Here is a 14,613-nt window from a genome sequence, read left to right as displayed (position 1 = left end):
TTAGAAACAAGATCACCGGGATCAGCCATCTCGGTTATCTGCGAGTCCGCTCTTCACTAGTATTGAACAATTCACATCATGCTGAATTGGATGCCTATGGGTGATACGTCTTGGGTGCACATGAACCTGTCACCAGTTTACCTGTTGGCCATCTTTTAATTAGCTTACGTGGCTTTAAACCCCTGCATATTAGGAATATATCAAAAAGCCCACCATGGCTCTTACGTAGTCATTGAGCCATCACAGACTGACCCTTGTCAAAGTCACTCAGACCCTCCTGCTTGACAATTTTTACTTATACAACATATTAGTATGAGGAACAGGCTAGTTACCTGCTGACTATTATATCACACCACTTGACAAGTACCATCGTTAATTTCACTAATTTCAGTTGTTACTGTATTTAATAATATTATTGGTGATTACATGAATCAATGTTTATTTCAAATTGATACAGTAAACATTAATTTTCCTTTCCCATGCTATCACATATAACAAACATGATAATAATACATTGATAGCTGTGAGGAGGCTATTTTTTGTATTCGATTTTCACTCCTGACAGTTACAATAGCTGCTATATCCATCATTTTTATATTTTCTATCTTAACAGCAATACCACGGTAATAACAGATAAAGAGACAATGTGACACAAACACAGCAATAATATGTATTACGGTGTTATTTTTACTAACATAATAAGATATAGTTCTAGACCAGTGATGGCGAACCTACGGCATGCGTGCCAGACAGGGCACGCAGAGCCCTCTCTGTCAGTACGCGAGCTGTCGCCTCATCCATTAGCTTTGAACTGCTGGCGCGATCACGCTAGCGGTTCAAAGTTGTGTTGAGTGGAGGAGACATTTCTCCTCACTATGACACTCCTCTCCTAGTTCACAGGCCTGTTGCCTAGGAGACATCGGGAGTGTCAGTAAGTGGCGCCGGCGTAATGGCGTCTTGTGACCGTGTGGGAACTGAGGGCCCAGCGGCGCGCGGCAGTGGAAGGTGAGTGTTTTTGTTTTTTTTTTTTTAAACTGTGTTCGGCTGTGCCAGGACGGGGAGACCATGCCAGGATGGGGGGACCATGTCAAGATAGGGGAACATACCGGGATTGGGGGAACATGCCAGGATGGGGGTACCATGCCAGGATGGGGTACATTTACCAGATGGGGAAACATGCCAGAATGGGGAGACATGCCAGTATGGGCAGACATGCCAGGATAGGCTACATTTACCAGGATGGGATACATGTACCAGGATGGTGGAACATGCCAGGATGGGGGAACATTTACTAGGATTGGGCTATGTGCCAGGATGGGGTACATTTACCAGGATGGGGAAACATGCCTGAATGGGGAGACATGCCAGTATGGGCAGACATGCCAGGATGGGCTACATTTACTAGGATGGGGGAACATGCCAGGATGGGGTACATGTACCAGGATGGGGGAATGTGCCAGGATTGGGGGAACATGCCAAGATGAGGAGACATGCCAGGATGGGGGGGGACATGTCAGGATGGTGGAACATTCCAGGATGGGGGAACATTTGCTAGGATTGGGCTATATGCCAGGATGGGGTACATTTACCAGGATGGGGAAACATGCCAGAATGGGGAGACATGCCAGGATGGGCAGATATGCCAGGATTGGATACATTTACCAGGATGGGGGGGAAATTCCAAGATGGGGAGACATGCCAGGATCGTGGAACATGCCAGGATGGGGGAACATTTATTAGGATGGGGCTACATGCCAGGATGGGGGAACATTTGCCAGGATGGGAGAACATGCCAGGATGGGAGAACATGCCAGTATGAGGGAACATGCTTGGAAAAGGGACAGTTACCAGGAAGGGGTACACTTACCAGGATGAGGTACATTTACCAGGATGAGATACATGCAAGGATGGGGGAACATGCCGGGATAGGAGAACATGGGTACATTTACCATGATGGAGGACATTTATTAGGAAAGGGAACATTTACCAGGAAGGGGAACATTTATCAGGATGGGGTATATTTATCAGAATGGGGTACATTTACTAGGAAGGGGAACATGCCAGAGTGGGGAACATGCCGGGATGGGGGAACATGCCGGGATGGGGCCATGATGGGGACAAATATACCAGAATGTAGGAAATATTTATCAGGATGGGAGACATGTTTAGCAGGAAGTGGCCCAGGAAAGAGGACATAACTATGTAACAAAGGGGGAGGAGAGCAACTCGTATGTTTTTATGGGATTTCGAGATGTTCAGACTTTGAAATGTAGATGTGGATTACAGGGTCACATCTAATTGCATTCCATGCTAAAATCTGTCTGTCCGTCTGTCTAATATTTTGCAATTTTTTTTCCAGAAAGATCAATCCAACTGGCTGAGCTTCAATGTGTGGTAAGCACATTATGAGTTTGATGCCCCCCTGCTGAAGAGAAGAGAAAACTGCAAAGGTAGTTTAAAATCAATTATTTACATAATAGAATTGGTTAAATTGCCATATTGGCACTTCGGAACAAAAATTGGGTTTAGAGCTACAGTTTGGGCACTCGGCTTGTGAAAGGTTCACCATGACTGTTCTAGACGATATGGCCATATTCAGACATTAGTAATTCTTCATGTATGTAAAATACAGTACAAGTATCATCAGTGTTCTGATTTTCATTAATGAGGAGTGAGTACTACCATGCTCAGGTGCTCGGTACCCGTAACATCCAGCTTGATGCTCGGATGGGCGTGAGTTGAGTACCCGAGTATAATGGACGTCAATGGGGGACTTGAGCATTTTTCAGGGAAATCTCCCCCATTGACTTCCATTATATTCAGGTAATCAAGCCGCGCCCACCCGAGAGTCCAAATGCTTGTTATAAGTTCCGAGCACCTGAGCATGGTAGTGCTCACTCATCACTAATTTTCGGCAGTGTTTGGTCAGTGTATTTTTAACATCAGTGATTTTAACATATAAAATAATAAATAAATGACAAAACTTTCCCTATAAATTACCATGTTAATCACAGACAACACACTAATGACATCCATGTGTGGTCCCTGATTTTCAGGAACCCATAGACTTGAATGAGTAAGTTACATCCATGACGCCTACCAAACTGGACAAGTCTCTGATCTGTTTGTGAACACACGGTCAGCAAAAAACCATGGACATGTCAATAGCATCATAGGCTTTAATTGGTATGTGTACTATCTGTGAAAATATGTATGTGCAAAATGAGACCCTAAATTAATGCTGATCCCATTGCTGTCAGTAGAGAAATATATTTCCTCAATTCTAGATTGAGTATATTAAATATCCAAAACTGACCAGAATAAAATAAGTTTCGGGCTGTAGTCTTGGCCTTGCCAAGCCTCTTAGGGGTACTTTGCACGCTGCGACATCACTAGCCGATGCTAGCGATGCCGAGCGCGATAGTACCCGCCCCCGTCGCACATGCGATATCTTGCGATAGCTGCCGTAGCGAACATTATCGCTACGGCAGCTTCACACGGACTTACCTGCCCTGCGACGTCGCTCTGGCCGGAGACACGCCTCCTTCCTAAGGGGGCGGGTCATGCGGCGTCACAGTAACATCACACGGCAGGCGGCCAATAGAAGCGGAGGGGCGGAGATGAGTGGGACGTAAACATCCCGCCCACCTCCTTCCTTCCGCATAGCCGGTGGAGGCATGTAAGGAGATGTTCCTCACACCTGCGGCTTCACACACAGCGATTTGTGCTGCCGCAGGAATGAGGAACAACATCGTATCTCCTATTGGTGCGACATTATGAAAATGACCGATGCTACACAGATCACTGATTTACGACGCTTTTGCGATCGTTTATCGGCGCATCTAGGCTTTACACGTTGCGACATCGTTACCAGCGCCGGATGTGCGTCACTTTCGATTTGACCCCAACAATATCGCAGTAGCGATGTCGCAACGTGCAAAGTACCCCTTAGTTTTCCAAGGAATCCAAAATCCTTTTCTTGTATGGTTATGACCCTGATGGAAAAACTACAAGATCATTTTGTCTCTATACTCCATTGCAGCATTGTACTGCGGTTTTCTTATGCTCACTTGCTGTATAAGGCTTATGGTGTGTTATAGCATGTGGTTCACAGTTAATATTAAAAGAAAATTTCCTAGTGAGCAGTGAAGATGAAAAATGATAAAGTTCCTAGGCTCATGGATTTAGTATTGCTAACAGCCCATAGAAGTTGAATTGCCACTGCAGAAATATATAAAATGTGTGTACTTAAGCAATATCACTCAATGTAATGGTTTTCCTCCAGCTTCTGTGAATCTAATATATTTATGTAAGATCTCATGCACACAAGCTTATTACGGCTCCTCACAACCTTGTACAAAGCCATGACATGCTACCTGCAGGTAGGTCACTAAACCCCAATATGCCTTGAAATTCATGCACAGCTATACGGAGGTTCATCCTGTCTGATTCCAGTTCTTTCAGACAGAAAACATGTTGTATTAAATGCCATCCCACTGAAATATTTTTGCCTACATTTTACTTAAGTATGAGGAACAAGGTCATGAGGTCTTACTGCATCCTAATGTAGGGGGTGTCGCCTCTACGAACAGATATGTATGCTATGACTTTCAGAGACAGTGCTCCCCTGTGTTCTGTTTGTGCACTAGCCAGCAGAGTCGGTGCTACTCTCTGAACTGTACAGTTGGATTAACCCTGCCCAAAATGTGCGGGAAGAAGAGAAACAGCAGGAGAAAAGTTTAGCACGTGAACAGAAGTTGGGTAGCATAAGTTGAGAGAGAGGGGACGCAAGCAGAGAGTCTGTTCAAGAAGAGAGAGAAGGGTGGTGCCATACTGCAAACCGAATTCTGTCAGACTTCTAGAATCTGTCGAGTCAGTACCTGAGGTCAGCGTTCCCCAAGAGGAGAAGAGATAACATCCAGAAGAGTCAAGAAACTCCAGGTCTGCGGAGGAGGAGAAGTTCCCTCTGCCCTGGAAGGAGAGTGCACACCAATGAACCACCTGACTATCACAAAATCGAGCACCCAGGGAGTGGACGTACCCCAACGGTACCATGAGTTCTTGATAGGTGTGCACATCTGTTAGGGGCTAGTGTAGGCCTCAGTAGTCAGATCGCAGTCCGAATAGCAGAGGCCAGTTAGGTATTTATCGTAGTGTAGCCGTAAACTAAACCGTTTGGTAAAGCTTGAACCTGCAGTGCTTTTCAACCATACTGTTGCCATACCATTTGTCATTGTTGACTTATACATATTTCCTGTCCATTAATAAGGATGTTCCTTTGATTCTGCACCCTCGCCTCCTGTACCGTAATTGAACTCTGCCTGGCGATTGTTTATTTGTCTCCACTCCACCAATACAGGCTCCTTGGCAAAAACTCTGCTGTGTACACACTATAAGGAATTAGCTACATTTTTTTTTTTTAAATATACAATTTACACACAATTTTGGCAAAAAGCACACTTGCTTGACTGTGTCAACTTCATGTGATATGATCTTAGTATGCACGTATTCTACTTTTTTGGAGACATATGCAGTCTTTGTGATAGAATTGTATTGCGAGCATACAGAAAGCATACAGAAAGTTACAGCACATGTAGCTTTAGCACTGACAGCAAAAAATGAATTTGGTGTTATGGACTGAATCAACAAAAATGCTATCTTTGTGAAAAAGTCAAAGAAGAAAACTTCACTCTTATTACATTTTATATTGGAAATAAAATCACAGTGTACAGAAAGTGGACCTGTTCTAAAGGCTGAAATAGTGTCCTGACAGCTAAATGTAACGGAAACTATTCTTTACCTATTCTTCGGAATCTCTCTTCTGTATTTGACACTATAGACCACCACCTACTACTAAGTAAGCTCAGTCAGTGATAAAGAGAATGTGCCATTACATATTGTTTAGTTTAAATATATTATTATTACATTATGGTGATAGTCATATGGAAAATTTTAAAAATTCTCTATTAAAAAAGCCTAAAATATTAAAATTTTCACCCTGGCCGCTAATCGTAATGTTAGGTTAATACTTACTGCTCTGCACAGATCACTTTTCAATAGTTATTTTACAAGGGTATTGTAAATGTTTTAAATGTTTTCAGCAAAGACAAATTAAAAACATAATGTTGAGTGACATGGAAATATATGGCCACAGCAGCCTTTATTACAGTACCATAATACAAAACAAAAAACCCCATCTAAATTCAAAATTGCCCAGAAATATTACTAACAACATTGGCAACTGAGGAGATCCTGAATGGCCCTCAATTAGCAGCACAAGTTAAAAATTCCTAGTCACACCACTCCGCCAAATTAAAACGGTGGTGTCCACTACCTGTTCCCTGTGAACCGTCCCAGTAGGAACTAAACCATTATTCAATAATGGAGGGTAATCATACCTTCAATGGGACCACAACTACATCAATAAAGCTCATTCTTGCTCATGTTATCTCCCTCTGCCGTGACATAACGTGACGTAACAAAACATAAAAAAAAACATCAATCCACCGCCTGACTTAAAAACAAGAATTATTTATAAGGTCAGTAGGGTGGACTGTTCACTGATCCTGGAACCTAAGAAAACTGCGATGATTCTTGGCTCCTCTTCTTCTTTAAGTACCAAAAATCTATACACATAGAAAAACAACAAAAAGAGGACTAAATATCCTCCACAATTAAAGATACTCACAGTAGGATAAAGCAGTTGTGAACTGCCCTGCCCAAAAAACTAATGCACTACCAGGATGCAGCCAAACCCCAAAACATGGAGGGGGTGATCGCTGGATGATAAAATTGCTCACTAGTGGCTTGCATAGGGCGCCATTCACACTTACAGGCAGCGCTTTGCTGGTACGCATCTCTGAGACGAGGAGCGGGGGGTGCTGTCAGGCGCCGGCGGCTGAGATTGAGGGGCGGGGAGGATCTGTCAGAGCCAGCGGCCGAGATTGAGGAGCTGGGAGGGGGTGCTGTCGGGTGGCTGGGAGATCCTGTGCAGTTTACTTGTTGAGGCACTGAGCGGCAGAAAACGGCAGTACCCATACAGCTCCACCCCCCGGCCGCATTGCTGCCCCCCTGAATATAGTGCCGCCTGAGCAAACTGGTCAACTTGTCCAATGGATGGTGCGGCCCTGTTTTTCATTATTCAGTTTTGTAGTCTGTACGCTAATTTCAATCAAGGAGGGGAGCGGTGGCAGATGGAGGGGGCAGCGGCTGATGGAGGGGAGGGGGCAGCGGCTGATGGAGGGGGGGAGGCAGATGGAGGGGACAGCGGCTGATGGGGAGAGCGGTGGCAGATGGAGGGGGCAGCGGCAGATGGGGGAGAGCGGTGGCAGATGGAGGGGGCATCAGCTGATGGGGAGAGCGGTGGCAGACGGATGGGAGCAGTGGCTGATGGAGAGTGCGGTGGCAGATGGAGGGGGCAGCGGCTGATGGAGGGGGGAGGCAGATGGAGGGGGCAGCGGCTGATGGGGAGAGCGGTGGCAGATGGAGGGGGCAGCGGCAGATGGGGGAGTGCAGTGGCAGATGGAGGGGGCAGCAGCTGATGGGGAGAGTGGTGGCAGATGGAGGGGAGCAGTGGCTGATGGGGAGAGCTGTGGCAGATGGAGGGGGCAGCGGCTGATGGAGGGGGGAAACAGATGGAGGGGGCAGCAGCTGATGGGGAGAGCGGTGGCAGATGGAGGGGGCAGCAGCTGATGGGGAGAGCGGTGGCAGATGGAGGGGGCAGCGGCTGATGGGGAGAGTGGTGGCAGATGGTAGGGGCAGCAGCTGATAGACGAGGGAGGCAGATGGAAGGGGCAGCGGCTGATGGGGAGAGCGGTGGCAGATGGAGGGGGCAGCGGCTGATAGAGCGGGGGCAGGCAGATGGAGGAGGCAGTGGCTGATGGAGTGGGGGAGGCAGATGGAGGAGGCAGTGGCTGATGGGGGAGAGCGGTGGCAGATGGAGGGGGCAGCGGCTGATGGCGAGAGCAGTGGCAAATGGCGAGGGCAGCGGCTGATGGGGGAGAGCGATGGCAGATGGAGGAAGCAGTGGCTGATGGGGAGAGTGGTGGCAAATGGAGGGGGCAGCAGCTGATGGGGAGAGAGGTGGCAGATGGAGGGGGCAGCGGCTGATGGGGGAGAGAGGTGGCAGATGGAGGGGGCAGCGGCTAATGGGGAGAGCGGTGGCAGATGGAGGGGGGAGGCAGATGAAGGGGGCAGTGGCTGATCAGGAGAGCAGCGGCAGATGGAGGGGGACCACAGATGGAGAGGGGGCGCAGCGACGGCTATAACTTACTGATGCAGCACTTGCAGGGATCACTATTCTCAGCTTCCACGGACAGAGTGCAGCTGAGGGGAGCGGTCACCGGCCCCAGATCCACAGTGATTGGAGAGATCAGTCACAAGGCCGGTCTCTCCAATCAGAGCTGGGGGTGAGTGAAGCAGAGGTCACCCAGCTCCAGCCAATGATTAGTGCTATAGCTGCACTGATCATGGCTGGATTTCAATGTTTCAGCCATTTTCAATCTCTGAAACATTACAGTGGCTGTAATTGGCTGACGAACACCGCTCAGCCAATCACAGCTTCCGTAGGTCCGGGACCACCCCTCCTGAGGTCAGGCAGATCCTGCAGCTCAAGTAGCTGCTTTGCTTGTGCCTCCGCTCCACACATGGCTAATTTGTATAGTTTACAAATTAGCCATGTGGACAGAGCCAGAGGTGCTGGCCATCAGCGCTCTTCAGATTTTATGGTACGCCATAACGGCACATACCGCCGCAAAAAAAGCACTGCTTACTGGTGCATAGTAACCTAGTAAGCAGCCTATTACACACCCATACTATTCGACCAAGTGGGCAGCCCGGTACTATTATGCACCATATAGGGATGGGGACTCCATCGTACAAGTCCATACATGAAGGGGCCTGGCTGCACCCCGTACAAAATGTCATGTGCAGAAAAATAAATACACAATATATGAGGTATTAGTCGATATTATGGCCAAAATAACGGTAGCCTACAAACCATGTCACGGTTCCTCATACTTATAGGTCCCTACACTACTCTATACATATAGAAAAACAACAAAAAGAAGACTAAATGTACTCCACAATTAAAGATACTCACAGCAGGATAAAGCAGTGGTGAACTGCCCAGGCCAAAAAACTAATGCACTACCAGGATGCAATCAGACCCCCAATAGATGAAGACATCACAGCTGCAAAAGGAGCAAATCACTCACACAACTTAGTTATTTTGGCCATAATATCGACTAATACCTCAGATATTTTGAATATATATTTTTCTGCACACAACATTTTATACAGGGTGCAGCCAGGCCCCTTCATGTTTGGACTTGCATAATGGAGTCCCCATCCCTATATAGTGCACATTAGAATCGGGCAGCCCGCCTGGTCGAATAGTATGGGCATGTAATAGCCTGCTGACTGTGTTACTATGCACCTGTAAGTTTGAACGGCGCCCTATGCAAGCCACTAGTGTGCAATTTTATTATCTAGCAATCACCCCCTCCATGTTTGGGAGTTGTGTTAGTGATTTGCTCCTCTTGCACCTGTGATACCTCCATCTATTGGGGGTTTGGCTGCATCCTGGTAGTGCATTCGTTTTTTGGCCTGGGAAGTTCACCACTGCTTTATCCTGCTGTAAGTACCAAAAATCTCATCCCATATTTAGATCTTTTCTACCCAAACTGCAACCCATCCCAACCCAATAAGACCTATTACTCTTATTTCCTCCCTTTTTCCACAGTCACTAAGATATTATTAACCTTTGCTAGGCCTACACCTTACAAACCCCTTCATGTTCGGGCCTATACTTAAGCTGCACGTGTTATGGTTCTATCTTAATAATCATAGACAAAAAAATAACAGAAAACTGTATTACACCATTCACAATTGCAGCTATACCACACCTTTCTACCTTTACACACTACAATCAAAATAATATCATCTCCAAATCCCTATAATTATTGTCACTAACATATTTATGAATCTCAAAAAGACCCTCACAGGTGTAAGGAAAAATGCCATGTGGGGGGCAAAGTGACAATGGACAACTATAGTAAAGTTAAAAAATATTTTTTAAATCAGTTTAGATATGCAAAATACAATAACAGACTGGGTATTCTTATAAAAAGGCATAACAATACATTATGTTGAAATATAGGACCATCCAGGGTAAGAAAAAAATCATGATGTGGTGACTGAAATAAGAAAGCAGATGACACCCTAGATATTGTGGTTATTAGTTATAATAATAAATGACCAGTGTCAATGTTGTAGATAGGTTCAGTAGCATCTAATATGATAGGATGTTAATCATAAGCTTATGTGATAGAGTGCATGCAATAAGAATGACAATGTGATAAAATATATAGGCTCAGTGGCCTCTAAATGCATGCAATGTTAGTTGAAAAATTCAACGTACAAAGTAATGGCAATAGTAGTAAGATAATATTATCCTACTAGATGGTGGCCCGATTCCAACGCATCGGGTATTCTAGAATTTATTGTGTAGTTAATGTATGATTTTTGTTATATATATAGATGTTGTTGTGTTTAGTTGCCAAGTGTTTGTGTAGGGCGCTGTAAATGTTCTGGGTGTTGTCTGGGTGTGGGGGTGTGTGAGAGCGGTGTTTGTGTGTTGCGTTGTGTGTGTTGCGTTGTTTGTGGATCGCTGTATGTCTGCAGCGTTCTGTGTGTGTGTGTGGTGCTGTGTGTGTTGCGCGGTTTGTGTGGGTGTGTGTGTGTGTGGGGTGTGTGTGTGTGTGCAGTGTGTGTTGCGCGGTGTGTGCGTACATTTGTGTGTGCCGCGGTGTTTATGTGTTGGGTGTTGTTTGTGTGCGCCGTTGTCTGTGTGTGTGGGTGTCTGTGTAGGGCGGTGTTTGTGGTTCCCAGTCTGTGTGTGGTGTGTGGCGATGTGTGTGTGTTTTGGGGGGAGGTGTGCACCCCCATCATGCTCCATCCCCCATGCTGCACACCCCTATCATGCTTCATCCCCCATGCTGCGCACCCCCCATCGTGTTTCATCCCCCATTCTGTGCACCGCCCATCGTGCTTCATCCTCCCATGCTGCGCACCCCCATTGTGCTTCATCCCCCCATGCTGCGCACCCCCCATCGTGATCCATCCCTCATGCTACGCAACACTCAGAGAGGAGTATAATAAGAGGACTATAATAGGAGGAGTATAATAGGAGGCGTAGTCCTGAGGAGAGAGGAGTATTATAGTAGTCCTGGGGGGAGAGGAGTATAATAGGAGGAGTAGTCCTTGGGGGAGAGGAGTATAATAGGAGGAGTAGCCCTGGGGGGGAGAGGAGTATAATAGGAGGAGTAGCCCTGGGGGGAGAGGAGGATAATAGGAGGAGTAGTTCTGGAGGTGAGGAGTATAATAGGAGGAGTAGTCCTGAGGAGAGAGGAGGATAATAGGAGGAGTAGTCCTGGGGAGAGAGGAGTATAATAGGAGGAGTAGTCCTGGGGAGAGAGGAGGATAATAGGAGGAGTAGTCCTGGGTGGAGAGGAGGATAATATGAGGAGTAGTCCTGGGGGGAGAGGAGGATAATATGAAGAGTAGTCCTAGGGAGAGAGGAGTATAATAGGAGGAGTAGTCCTAGGGGGAGAGGAGGATAATAGGAGGCATGGTCCTGGGTGGAGAGGAGTATAATAGGAGGAGGAGTCCTAGGGAGAGAGGAGTATAATAGGAGGACTAGTCCTGGAGGTGAGGAGTAAAATAGGAGGAGTAGTCCTGGAGGTGAGGAGTATAATAGGAGGAGTACTCCTGGAGGTGAGGAGTATAATAGGAGGAATAGTCCTGGAGGTGAGGAATATAATAGGAGGAGTAGTTCTGGAGGTGAGGAGTATAATAGGAGGAGTAGTAATGGGGGGAGAGGAGTATAATAGGAGGAGGAGTCCTAGGGAGAGAGGAGTATAATAGGAGGAGTAGTCCTGGGGGGAAAGGAGAATAATAGGGGGAGTAGTCCTGGGGAGAGAGGGGTATAATAGGAGGAGTAGTCTTGTGGAGAGAGGAGTATAATAGGAGGAGTAGTCCTGGGGGAGAGGAGTATAATAGGAGGAGTAGTCCTGGGGAGAGAGGAGTATAATAGAAGGAGTAGTTCTAGAGGTGAGGCGTATAATAGGAGGAGTAATCCTGGAGGTGAGGAGTATAATAGGAGGAGTAGTCCTGGGGGAAGAGGAGGATAATAGGAGGAGTAGTCCTAGGGGGAGAGGAGTATAATAGGAGGAGTAGTCCTGGGGAGAGAGGAGTATAATAGGAGGAGTAGTCCTGGGGAGAGAGGAGTATAATAGGAGGAGTAGTCCTGGAGGTGAGGAGTAAAATAGGAGGAGTAGTCCTGGAGGTGAGGAGTATAATAGGAGGAGTAGTCCTGGGGGAGAGAAGTATAATAGGAGAAGTAGTCCTGGGGAGAGAGGAGTATAATAGGAGGAGTAGTCCTGGGGGGAGAGGAGTATAATAGGAGGAGTAGTCCTGGGGGGAGAGGAGGATAATAGGAGGAGTAGTCCTGGGGGGAGAGGAGTATAATAGGAGTAGTCCTGGGGGGAGAGGAGGATAATAGGAGGAGTAGGCCTGGGGGCTAAGGAGGATAATGGAAGGAGTAGTCCTGGGGGAGAGGAGTATAATAGGAGGAGTAGTCCTGGGGGGAGAGGAGTATAATAGGAGGAGTAGTCCTGGGGGGAGAGAAGTATAATAGGAGGAGGAGTATAATAGGAGGAGTAGTCCTTGTACTAAAAGCTGCAAGTTCTTATCTACAATTCAAAACAATTACGTCTCTCAGTTAGTATATCAACTGATCAGGGGAGATAATTTGCTGGATCTAGTCTTGTCAACTAGACCAGGTACAATTTCAGATGTACAGGTCTGGGAGGATTTGGAAAGCAGAGATATAATATGGTAAGTTTCAATGTAATATTCAATATTTAAAACTGAAATGCAAAAATCTGGAATTTTAGGAATGCTAATTTTAACAAATTTAGTGAAGAGCTTAATCGTGTAAACTGGGACCCTGTCATAACTGTGGATACTGAACATAAATGGGGCATGTTTAGATATATCACTAGAATCCTCTAGAAAACATACCCTCTGGTAATAAAATGTCCAGGAATAAAAAGATACCACTATGGATGAAAAAGACAGTACAAAGTATAAATAAGACAAAAACAAAGGGCATTCAAAATCTTGAAGGCCAAAAATTCAGAAATAGCATATCAGGAGTATAAAGTTCTCAAAAGGAAATGTAAAAAAGAAATAAAGTTATCAAAGTTAGCTGCTGAATAAACAAATCGGCAGCAGCTTTAAAATAAATCCCTCAAAATATTAGAAATACATCAATGCCTAAAAGAAAAAAATAAATAGTACTGGCCCCTTTAAAGATAATAAAAAGATAATTATAGAGAACAAAGAAAAGGCTGAGATATTAAACAGGCACTTTTCTTCTGTGATTACGAATGAACTGACTGTTCAAGGGATCATTCAACAATGTAAAAATCAAAGTTTGCCAGCTGATAGAACTAATTTAACACAACAAGTATGCCTGTGTCTGAGCAAATTAAACATTGACAAATCCCCAGAGCCAGATGACATTCATCCATGGATATTGAGGGAATTGAGTTCAGTAATTGACAGACTGCTGTATCTCATATTCTTGGACTCTCTTTTAACAGTGTTGGTGCCTCAGGATAAGAGTATGGCTGACATGATACCAATATTTAAGAAATGTAAGAAAGGGGATCCAGACTACTGCCATCAGGTAAGTCTGACATCAGTTGTGTGCAAAGTTTTTGAGGGCGTTATAGAGATGACATACAAAAATATATCGCAGAGAATAATATAATAACTGACAGACAGCATGGATTCACAAATGACTTCAGGTCTAACCAACATGTTGGGTTTCTATGAGGAGGTAAGTGCAAACTCTGGATTTTGGTAATGCAGTTGATGTGATTTATCTGGACTTTGCAAAGGCATTTGATGCTGTACCATATAACAGCCTTATAATGAAGCTTGGTAAGGAATTGGCTACAAGACAGGAAACGAAGAGTTGTTAATGGTACATTATCTAAATGGGATATAGTCAGCAGTGGGGACCGCGGAGATCTTAATCTCTTTATTAATAACCTTGTAGATTGAAAGTAAAGTATCAGTGTTTGCTGATGACTCCAAACTACACAGAATATTAAAAACTGACATTGACAGTACAATATTACAAAACAATCTGGATAAGATGTGTGAATGGGCAGATACTTGGCAAATGAGATTTAATATTGATAAATGCAAGTAATGCATCTAGGAAAGCTAATCATATTGCTGCATATATATTAAATGGAAGTAAATTCATCAGGACTACAGAACAGAAGAAGGACTTTGGTATTTAGCTGAGAAGTAGTACTCAATGTCAAGCAGCAGCTGCAAAAGCAAACAAGATTTTAGGGTGTATAAAAAGAGATTAGATCCCGCACTTGAAACGTATTGTTACCCCCCTATAAATCACTTGTAAGGCCACATCTGGAATATGGGATCCAGTTTTGGGCTTCACATTTTAAAAAGGACATTCAGAAGTTAGAATCAGTTCAAAGGTGCGTAACTATACTACAAGGAATGGAAGGCCTC

The 14,613-nt window shown here is 45.2% G+C and overlaps 1 protein-coding gene across 1 annotated transcript in view; it reads right to left on the bottom strand.

The window, feature by feature from the left end:
• The window catches only part of SLCO3A1 (solute carrier organic anion transporter family member 3A1), a 490,895-nt gene that overhangs the window by 38,267 nt on the left and 438,015 nt on the right, over nucleotides 1-14,613 (bottom strand). The gene's annotated exons all lie outside the window — the stretch shown is intronic.

Source organism: Anomaloglossus baeobatrachus, chromosome 4 (genome assembly GCF_048569485.1).
Source record: "Anomaloglossus baeobatrachus isolate aAnoBae1 chromosome 4, aAnoBae1.hap1, whole genome shotgun sequence".
Taxonomy (NCBI): Eukaryota; Metazoa; Chordata; class Amphibia; order Anura; family Aromobatidae; genus Anomaloglossus; species Anomaloglossus baeobatrachus.
This window is presented reverse-complemented; position numbering and strand designations above follow the sequence as displayed.